Source organism: Sceloporus occidentalis, unplaced genomic scaffold, assembly GCF_023333645.1.
Source record: "Sceloporus occidentalis isolate IW3139 unplaced genomic scaffold, rSceOcc1.0.p SCAF_3, whole genome shotgun sequence".
NCBI classification, from domain to species: Eukaryota; Metazoa; Chordata; class Lepidosauria; order Squamata; family Phrynosomatidae; genus Sceloporus; species Sceloporus occidentalis.
The window spans coordinates 175766473-175777600 of record NW_028316983.1 but is presented as its reverse complement, the minus strand read 5'-3'; the positions used below and the strand labels follow the sequence as shown (position 1 = coordinate 175777600).

Genomic DNA, 11128 nt, shown 5'->3' with positions numbered 1-11128 from the left:
ATATGCAATGATGTGCAAAAAGTACAGATAGAAAGAATATTTCCCATTATGTATTTCCTGTCCAAAAATGGTTTTCCCAAACCAAAGAAACCTAGTCAGGAAGAATAACAAAGTGGTGAGGATTTTGTGCAGTTTTTTCCTTATAGCCACACATCCTGAAGTACTTGGAGAAATTATTCTATGCAGGAAAAAAAAAAAACACTGGGATAAATCCTATTGTAAATCTTGACTCACAACTCAACAATGAATTGAATAGGTTTACTCTAGTTGGGACTAACCAAACAGGATTCCAGACACTGTTTTCAGGCAGTCAGGATAGATTTGTTGTACAAAACAGTTGGGGTTTTTCCTTGCGCAAAATCGAGTAATTTTGCACACACAAAAACTCATTTGAGTTTCTAAAAAATGTTTTTTTAAAAAATATATATTTTTCAAACATATTTTTGAAACATAAAAACCTCATAGATCTCCTCATTACAGCAGCCCATGTAGAAATTACCAGATTTGGAAAACAGGGGAGGTACCTTTAGATAAGGGGTTGGGAAAAATATGGGACCTGTGGCTGCTTATCTGACAGAATGGCAAGTTATGCAGGACAACCAAAACGAGGACCTTTCATAGACAAATGGTTCCCTCTCATTCAGTTTATAAATAAAGACAGAAACAAGAGATGACAACCTCCATCTTATCTGAACCTTTGCTCTGACATTCTGGACTAGATTTACACAAAGACAGTACTGGACTTTAAAATGACCACTTACATTGAACAGAACCCAAGAAGAAGACCTGCAAAACAATTCAAAGTTGTGAGATGAATTGTTTTAGTTTGCTTTATTGTTCTGATATGTTTTGTATATATTTGTTTACTTATTTTTTAAAAAAATTAAATAAAAATAAAAATATATTTTTCAAATGTTTCTAAAAACACACACATTTTTCACACACACACACAAAAAAACTTCTTTTCTGAAATCCTTACAGTGGTTTTATGCAAAATTGGTGCTTTGTGCAATAAACATAATATTTGGCACCAAATTACTCATGTGGTTTTTCTGGCAGCAGTGTTTTTTGCACAAACCTTAGAATTTGAAGGACATGTCCAGATCTAACATTATGTCACGTCAGCAAGACACCACAAATGAAGTGAAATATGCTGCCTTACAACTGAAGTTGTTTTTTTAAAAACAAAAACAAAATCAGGAATATATTTGGATGAGAATGCATCAAGAATCATCAAGTAGCAAATTTAAATATGATATAAATCAACACAAAATCACCAGTCAGAATGAGCCTTATTTTTATTTTCCGAACATGTTGTCTTCCCCTTGCTTTTGTCCAAGGTCCTGAAATGATACAAACAACTGTTCACAAATTGACACAGGGTTGCCAGATTGAAAACTGCAGAGGGCTTCTGTACCTTCAATAGTTGTGTAGAAGAGGGGCTTTCAGCAAGTATCATGCAAACAGGTTAACAAGCAACACTTCTTGAAATTCTCTCTTCTGTACCTTAAAACCTGCTCCAGTTTTCATTCTGGCAACCTTATATTGCAAACTGTTTGGTATCTCTTCCAAGCTGGAGAAATGCCTGCTTTTTGTGGGGATTATGTACATCTACTGCTCTATACCAGTTTACAGAAAGTTAATTTCTATTCACTTTCAACAAGATCAGTCAACCGCCCACCAACAGTGTAATCCTAAATCTGTTTACTCATGAACCAGTTCCTTTTTATTATTATTATTTGGTGGAACTACATCACTGGTAATTGGCTTAGGGAGGCTGAACCTAAGTTTGTAAGGCTTATGAAGATAGAAATAACTTTTAACTGCAATGATCCCTGACATGAGAGTGCTGTTCCATTAAATGAGACAATCCCCTCTAACCCCTTCTAATTAACTCACTCTCTCTTTTTCTAAAGTGCAGCAAAGAAATTAGGGGGAATTGCAGTCTTCTTGGTCCCATTTGAAAGAGAACACCATTCTGAAATGTTAATCTCTAAGTAGCATTAATGTTTGCACAATCTCATTTGTTCTATCCAATGGTCTTGGGAAGCAGGTGCTCAGTCTTTCTTCTGCTTGACTGGCTAGATTAAAATACATAAAATGCAATGAAGAGATCAAAATGACTGCATTTAAGTCAAAACCATAACCAACGAAAATGTCCAGTTCAGCAGACGCTCACCATTCCCCACAGATCAGTTAGTGATTTACCATATAGCAAGTGTTTTTCCAAGCACATCTGCTATTATGCTTCCAATGAGATGAAATTTACTGAGCTGTAGAAAGTGGGATCTAGTAGAAACCTCTCTTGGTAACCCTTTTTTAAATTAATGTACTCCAGTGCCCAAGTGGTAATAACAGAGAGATGTTAATGCTTCTTTTTAAATGCTTCACTTCAGTAGTCAACATGTATCGATTTAAAAACTATACAAAAATAGAAGTGCATAAAATAAACCTTCTCTTTTACAGCACAATAAGTGGTGCCATCATTTTAACAAGAGTGGAGATACATAGCCTTCATAAAAGTGTTAGACCAGCTTTCTCCTGCTTAGCCCTAATCCTGTGAGAGTGGAGGAGGGTCTTTTCACAGGCCTAGAATCAGGGACAAACTAAAGGAAATGCTTATTGCATGAAGGCCACTAATGCACGTGTTTCTGTTATGTACATAGCAATCATGGGAAAACAGGAGCAACCAAGAAGTGTTGAGAATGGGAAGAAAGAGTTTACCCTATTCACAGCCTGGTGCAATTCTGACAGAAACTACCTTTCCAAAGCTTCTGTTTGAATTTGAAGTAAAGCTCTCTTTAATAAGCAAGGGAATGTCTCTCAAAATGCAAAGAGCAGTTTTCACAAAACCATGAAGTTGTAGAGTTGAAAGAGACCCCAAGGTCTGTATTAGCATGAAATCCCATTAATACTAAATGCCACTTCCATTCCACTTCAATGACAGGACAATGACAGGATAAGTACAACGTCATCTGAAAGCCTTTTGTGAAATTGCAGCCAATCACATTTTCTGGATGGGACAATGTCTGGATAAGCAAGAAAGTTATGTGAAAGTCCTTCCTGTGATCACTCAGGAAGGATGGGACAAGGATGGGACATCCCCTGTCTGATCATCTCCATGGAGAGTTTTTCTTTCTGTCTACCATTCTCTATCTGTATGACAAGAAAAATAGAAGAAAGACTAAAAGAAGCTAGGCAAAACATAGCCCACAAACCACATACAGCCTGCCAGGCCACCCAGACCAGCCCCCTAAACCTATTTGGATAGCTCATGCAAAAGTGGACTGTGATCTGAGGGAAGGATGAAAATGGACCCTGGATAAAGTGTAATTCATCTCCAAATGCATCTGAGGAAGTAGACTTAAGTCTATAAAGTTCATACTGCCAACTTCTTTCTTTAGTTGGTCTCAAAGGTAATACAAGATCTCTCTACATAAAGTTTCATTCAGAAAAACAAAAAGAGGATATATAGGCCTAAATTCAATGTTTCAACTATAACTACCAGAATCCCTTGGTCAAGTTGGCTGGGAAATTCTAGAAGGTGCTGTCCAAAGATGCAATGTTTTCCAAACTCTGGTTGCAGACAGTGGCCTAGAAAAACCACCAGAAATTCACAAAAGTGCTACCATTGTCCCATGGTTGCTGCCAAGCAACCATGAATGCTGCATGACGTTGGACCTCTCACGCGTCAGTTATTATGAACAAAATAAGTTTGACAAAAGCCTTAGCCTAGTACTGAATTTTTGATTATGTTTGATTGGATTGTGGTTTTATGAAATAGGGACTGCTTCTTTAAAGTAAAAACCTTTGGCAAATTTTGAAAAGAGGGGTTAATAACATAATAACCACAATCTACTGGAATTGTTCCTACTAATAGAATTGCTTTTGTCAGTGGAGGCAGGCAATTTCCTTGAAGGTATACCAACAAAACATACTCCAGAGATTTGGCATATATTCTGAGCATGTTTTTGTACAACAAGGAATCTAATAATAGAATAATAATAATAATAATAATAATAATAATAATAATGTTTATTTATCCTCTGCCTTCCTCCCAGTACAAAAGAAAGAGGAAGAAAGTTTTCTTGTTCTAGTGATTGAAGATAGTAATATTTCCAAGGTATTTGTGAGCAAACAGGAGACACATTTGATATCCCTAATTCTAATCCAGCCAAGCCCTTTAAAACTTCCATGTTGTTTTCTTGAAAAATGTGGACTTTATCACACTAGCCAAGTAAGGCACAACAATCATGCTAGTCTAGGATATGTAAACATACCTTATTATCATTATTGCACTCATTATCGCACAACTCTTCCAAAGTGTCATGGTGTTATTTCTGTCCCAGTTTCTGCATTCCTCATGCCAGCCTCCATAGTCACGCGTTGCTATCCTTTGCTCTTCTCGGTATGATTTTGGTCTGTGTTTATTTTTATTTAATTTTATAACTAAATAAAACTATAGCAATTACATGATCATGAAAATTCATTAAATTTTTAAAAAGAGAGAGAAAAGAAATTAAAAAAAAAGAAAAACTATCTATTTAGATATAGCAAGGGAGCGAGGAGCATAATCACCCCCACTCTCACTATGTGACTGCCTGCATAATGGAACTGCTTCAAGAAGAATTTATCACATGTGCATGAACAGGGCAAAAGCAGTGTGATTGGAAGGCATTGACATGTTTTATGTGTCAATGAAAAGGAGCACTCTAGGAAGAGATAGAGTACAGAAACAGGGTCATGTGTTAAGATATGGTCACAGAGACTACTATCTTGCTATAATTCCACTTTGCAAACCTCAGGTGACAAAGTCCTTGGAGGCTGAATGGAGAGATGAACAGACGGTCCAATCTGTTATCTACAGGTAATCACTATGTACAATTGACTCTTCCTGTGTGATCTAAAACTAGACTCAGAAGAGTTATATGTGTTATATGTTTAGCCTCATGTGATCTATATAGTTTAATTGGAAGAAAATGTTCTACTTTGTAAACTCTGTCCTTGTGCAAGAAGGTGTAAGAAGGAGGGAAATCAACCTCCTCTCACCTTTGACTACTTCTTAAACGTTATGAATCAGCCTGACCCACAACAGTTAAACTTTCCCACTGAAAAAGCTTCTCACAGAAAAAGCTGCAACATTTCTTTATCATCATTCAGCTTGAGGAGAAATTTCAGGTGTCAATGGATTTTTTAAAAAATATATGAATAAATGTGTCAAAGAGGAAAACAGTAATGCTTCAGTAATGGTCACAGTAATGGCTTCTGTAGATAATTTGAAGTCTTGCAATGCTGCTGTTTCCACTTTAAAAGGGAGGATATGATAGAACAAAAGAACTGTAGAAGACAAGATGGATGAACCATGGAAGTCAAGGTCACTTGGCTCTTGTGGAAATGGATAATAGCTGACTCTTGGGGGATGATAACTCACCTGTACACCAAAGAACATATTTCAGCTGAGATTCTTCAGTCTTTCTCTTATTTTAGGATGTAACCATGCCTTTTAAAAAGAGAGAGAGAGAGAGCATGGTTTTATCTGTAGCCTTGGGAAACTCACAGTTGCACAACGATATTCAAGGATTGATATATAATTAAAGATGAGTAGGAAGTGAATAGGTCCTAAATACTGTAAAGGCAACAGATCCCATCTGATCTTGGAAATTAAGCAGGCTCAGACCTGGCTGGAACATGAATAAGCAACCACCATAGAATGCCAGGTGCTATAAGCCAGATTTCAGAGGAACGAACTGGCAAAACTACCTCTGTGTTACCATACCCTACTCCCTTTCCATAGGAATGTTTCTTATTTCATAGGTTTCATATTTACATATCTTTTACTAAGCATTTTCAAGGGGTCACAGTGACCTTTGAAACATTAGGAAGCTTTCACATGGGAAAGGCATAATTGCCTGAAGACATGTGAATAATGAAGATTGTATTGAATACCATTAAATAAAGTCTAAATGGGTTTGCTGGTTATCCATCCTCCCTCAGGCATTCCACATAGTGTCTCAACACAAATAAATATATAATAATTTTTATGTTATTATTTAAGATTACACTGCCCTTAAAACTTCTCCCACTAGTTCTCATCTTCTGTTTCCCATCTTCACTATTATCCTGGTGAGGGGAAATCAGATGGGTGTTACAGTGCCCACTGGATTGTTAGTTAAAAGACAACATAGCTTGTTTTGAGGTAATTAAGACAACACACATACTGTTTCTGGGATTTCCATTTTCGTGTGGGTTATTTGACTCTGAAAATAATATGGCAACTGCATTTGTTATGCATTTGTTCATTCTTTTCTGTGTATGGACCTTCTCAATGGCTACTCCCAGGCCATGGAATTAGCTTCCATTTAAAGCTAGTCGCTTTCACTGCTCTCCTTACACTGTCAGGCAAAGTCCTTCTTATTCCTATTGACACTGAATGATTAATTGGTTGCAGGAATTCTTTTTAATGGGCTGTGCACATGGTATTTATTATCTTTATTTTAATGTTTTTAAATGATTTTACACTTTTAAAACTGTAATGGTGTTTTAATATGATAACTTGTTTAATTGTGTTTTAACATTTTTATTATCATTTTTTATTATTTTAATTTAGGTCAGCCAACCTTGGGTCCCATGCCAGGAGAATGGAGGGATATCAAATAAATAAATCTTCCATCTTCAGGGCTCCATTCTGTCTCCCATGCTGTTTAACATTTACATGAAGCCCCTGGGTGAGATCATCCGGAGACATGGGGCAGGGTGTTATCCCAGAGGTCCTTCTCTGCCACCGCTCCAAAAACTTGGAATGACCTGCTGGAAAAGATTCACCAATTATCCTCACTCGAGGCTTTTAAAAAGGCGACAAAAACCTTTCTCTTCTGGCAGGCCTTCCCCGATTGATAATGTCCAGAACCACTTGAATCCCCCTCTTTTTATTATTTTCCTTTTATCATTTTTCTTATTTGCGGTTTGGTTTTTTTAATTTTGTTGTATTGTTATGTGCTTTTTAACCATGTTTTACTGTTTAATTTTATAGTTGGGAGGGAGGGTTGGGCCGGGGCCTTGTGGGGCTTGTTGCTTTTATTATTGTGTATTGTATGAACTTTGTTGTTACCTGATTCGATCCTCAAAGTGGAAGATATAAATAAATATTTTATTATTATTATTATTATTATTATTTAACAATATCCATTGGAGCAACATTTCTAGAGACATTTCTAGCTCTTGAGAGACTCGTTAACCCTTACAGCACAACCTCACAGTTTAAACCAAAAGCATCAACAATATCAACTATCAATCCCATCTCTAAAACAATTCAAAACAACTTCTGGCAGGAAAGCATTAAATCAGACCCTCTAAAACAGACCCCCTTTTTTGAAAGATCGGAAAAATTAAAACATCAATAATGGATGTAGAAAGCTAATTGCAAAAAATGTGGCAACTTCTCAAAACCAAAACATTTTATTAAATAGTTATACTGTATAACCAAACCAAACAAATATCTAAAAGCACAAAATTTATAAATCTATCAAATTATCAGTCTTGTCATCTAAATCTAAATAAAACAATAGTTTATATTAAACATAAAGCAAATTGGTTATTTAAACCTCTTAACATGTTTTATTATCTATAAAATATATCACAATCCATAAGTTTAACTCTTAAAATAAAGCACAATTCCAGCAATCAAAAATAGTATAAATAGTAGTATAGTAAATAGTAAATAGTATAAAAGTTTAAACAAATTATAAAGCAACTTAACCTAAAATATCATGTGTAACATAGTATCTAGTATCTATTTATATCTAATTTCGGTCTCTGGAGTCTTTGATCTTTATATTGCCAACCCGCCCTTCTGGACTTCTGGTCACCAATTTCACAGGTGTCAATTTTTTGCAATCCCAGTCTGTCTGAGGAGACTTGGAGTATTCTTTGGGACTCAAACATGTGTCAATGGTTTTGTTCACCATCTTTAAATCCAATCTCTCAGTATCAAAACCTATGGTATATACTGCTGTGCAGATCAGGTTGTCTCTTTAGAGTTTCTGGGCAGGGCTCTCTTTTTTTTCTGGTCTCTCACCGGACCCAGCAAAACCTGGCTTTTCTGAGAACTGGTTTCCTCGCAGCCTTGGCTGTTGCAGTTTCTGTTCAGGTCTCCCTGATCTTTTCTGCACCATCCTGGCCCATCAGCTGTAACAGGACCTTAATCCTGGACACTTCAGTGTGATGGTGCTGTTCCCGCTGAGCCAGGTGGTTGGAGGGAGAGCTTATTTGACTCACGGCCTTTTCCCTGTGCTTGAGACCCCATTGTGTCCATCACTTCCCCAGGTGCCTCCATCTGGTGGTTCAGCTTCGGTCCTGTCCCTGCTTCTTCAGTCTGCACAGTCTGGCCCTGCTGACTCCATTACACTGCCTGGTGAACAATATCAACATCAACAATATCAACAATCAACCCTATCTCTATTTAAAACAACTCAAAACCATTTCTTGCAGGAAAGCATTAAATCAAATGTGTTCGGGACACTTGGCTTCCCCTGAAGTTGACAGCCCCAATCCTAAGCAGCAGGGTCCCTCCAGGGCCAGGTGTCCCTTCCAGGAGTGCCTCCTGTGCCCGTGCAAAGCTCTGCCGCCCTCCCATCCTTCCCAGAGCTCCTGCCCGGCAGCAACGCCCTCCCTACCCAGCCCCACAGCAACAACAAAGCTGTGGCTGGAAGGAGGAAAGGTTGGCGGATGCTCTGGAAGGCCCACTCCTCCCAACATGGGACCTTTAAGGGCTCCAGGACCGCCTCCTCCACCTCTGGGTGCTCCCACCATCAGACCCTTGGAGGGCCATTTGATTCAGGTGCTGCAGCTGCCCGCCGCACCTCCCGGACTCCCCCGTCCCAACGGAGGACCTGCCTGAGGAGGGGGAGAAAGGCAAGAAGTGGAAGATTTGTTCTGGAGATGTTTGCCATTAACTTCCCCTGAGGATGAGAGAGTGTGACTTGCTCAAGGTTATCCAGTGGGATTTGAACTCTGCTCTGCAGTCGTAGTCCAAAACTCAGACCACTACATCACATTTGCTCTTTTCTTGTATGCCTTCATGTCATTTCTAACATATGGTGACCCTGTCATGGGGTTTTCTTGTCAAGTTTCCTCAGAGGGGGATTGCCATGACTGCTGTCCTCTGAGGCTATGTGACTTGCCCAAGGTCACCCAGTGCATTTCCATGGCTGAGCAAGGAACCCAATCCTAGTGTCCAGGGTCATAGTCCAACACTAAAACCACTACAACACACTTGACAAGGTTTGTTCAGAGGAGGTTTGCCACTGCCTTCTCCTGCCCTGGAAAAGGAGGATGCCTGAGGAGTGGGGAGAAAAGGGGAAGGCAGAAGGGTTCCTCCCTCAGCTTCCTGTCCGCCGGGGCTGTTGGGCATTGCTCCCCCTGCCCAATGATTTACATTTTTTAAAAAAATAACCGGCTAGTGGGAATGACAAGCGTGTCAAAAAAGACACGAATGCAATGAATAAGGAAATAATTCACTTCCATAATGGAAACTACGCATTGACTTAAATTGATTCAGCAACCCAGTGTCGATGCAACTCACAAACAGGGTTAAATGCAAATGTGAACAGTCCCTACATTAGGATGGCCACATAGTCCCCATCTTTGCTTTAAATATGTATGTGTCCCCTATGCAAAACTAACCATGTGCTTGATGAAGATGGAATTGGCATTTTAATTTTGGCAGGTTAATTTTAAGCACTGTGTAAATTATTCTATCCCAATGTAAAGAACTAGATGTGAAGATCCACTTGTTCTTTTGAGTTTTGTTTCATGAACTAGAGAGCTTGGAAAAAATATTTATTTAGCCTGTATCTTCCAGAATCCTCCCAGCCAGTATGACTATGTCAAGAAAAGATTCCTGGAAAGTATAGCTTCAAAATAGTAAATTTTCCAGGCGCTGATCTTCTCATTTCATTCTCTCTTTTTTGTAATCTATATTCATCAACATTTATAATCAAACATAAAAATAACTACTTGGATCTAAATAATCCTTTGAGGCTAAATAACCCAAAGGTACCTGATCCCATCTGATCTTAGAAACTAAGTAGAGTCATCCGTGGTTATTACTTGGCTAGGAGACTGCCAAAATTATGAGGTGCTGTAGAATTTATTTCAGAGGACAGAATTGCCAGAACCACCTCAGAGTATTCCTTGTCTCAGAAAACCTTATAAAATTGATGAGGTCACCCTAAGCTGATAGGGAGACTTTAAAGTATGCACATGCAAAGAATCCATTGTTCAAGTAGTTTATGGTCACAGAAAATAAACTTCCCCTTCCCCAATTTCTGCTGATTGCAACCATCTGTGTCTTGACTGCATTTCTTTTGAACATTCTATATGGTCCCTTAACCCTCAAATGTAGCTTTTAGGGAACATTGGTGGGATGGCAAGAACAGCCCAGTGCATGAAAAGATTGTCACTCATGCATTTCTGCACCCCATTATGATTTTTATAAAATAACAAGGGATTTTTAAGAGCAAGAGAAATTAATGTTTTAAAAGTCAACAAAGGAGATTACAAATTTGTAATCATGGCTCCATAAGAGAAGAGCTTTTTTTTCTCTCATTACTTTTTATTATTTTACACAAATAAAACATAAATCATACATTTGCGATTCGTATATCCGCATTATATAGCATTCATTACTTCCTTATTTTTCTCTCAAGCTTTTATACATACATTATGTTATTGTCAGCATCCCTTTTCCTTCCCTATCTTACCTCTCATGATGAAATATGAGAACTTAAATTGTCTTTTAACTTTCTTCTTATCACCCTTCCGAATCTTAAAAAGAGAAGAGCTTTTTAAGGCATTGTTATCCAATTACAATATTCCATCCTATTCTTTTCCAACATTCGTGCATAACAGCTCTATCTTGCTTTGTGGCAGAAATTTAATCACAGGACATTTTAATCCATTTCATACCATTAAACCAGGGAGATGCTTGGCTTATTGATTTAACAAACCAAAGATTGGGGCGGGGGACTAAATTGCTGAGTAACACATTAAAATAAAATTATTTTCAGATAGTCAGTGCTTGGTGGTCACACAACATATGCTTATCACAACCAGTGAATTGGGAACTCAG

At 38.0% G+C, this 11128-nt stretch overlaps 1 long non-coding RNA gene across 2 annotated transcripts in view; it reads right to left on the bottom strand.

Annotated features, from left to right (window-relative positions):
* Positions 1–7535: 7535 nt before the first annotated feature.
* The window catches only part of LOC149317153 (uncharacterized), a 38137-nt gene continuing 34544 nt past the window's right edge, over positions 7536–11128 (bottom strand). For both annotated transcript variants that reach the window (XR_016280589.1, XR_016280590.1), the window contains 2 exons: positions 10761–10824; positions 7536–8407 (listed from right to left, as the gene is read on the bottom strand). This is a non-coding gene — a long non-coding RNA (uncharacterized LOC149317153). The remainder of the gene's footprint in view (positions 8408–10760; positions 10825–11128) is intronic.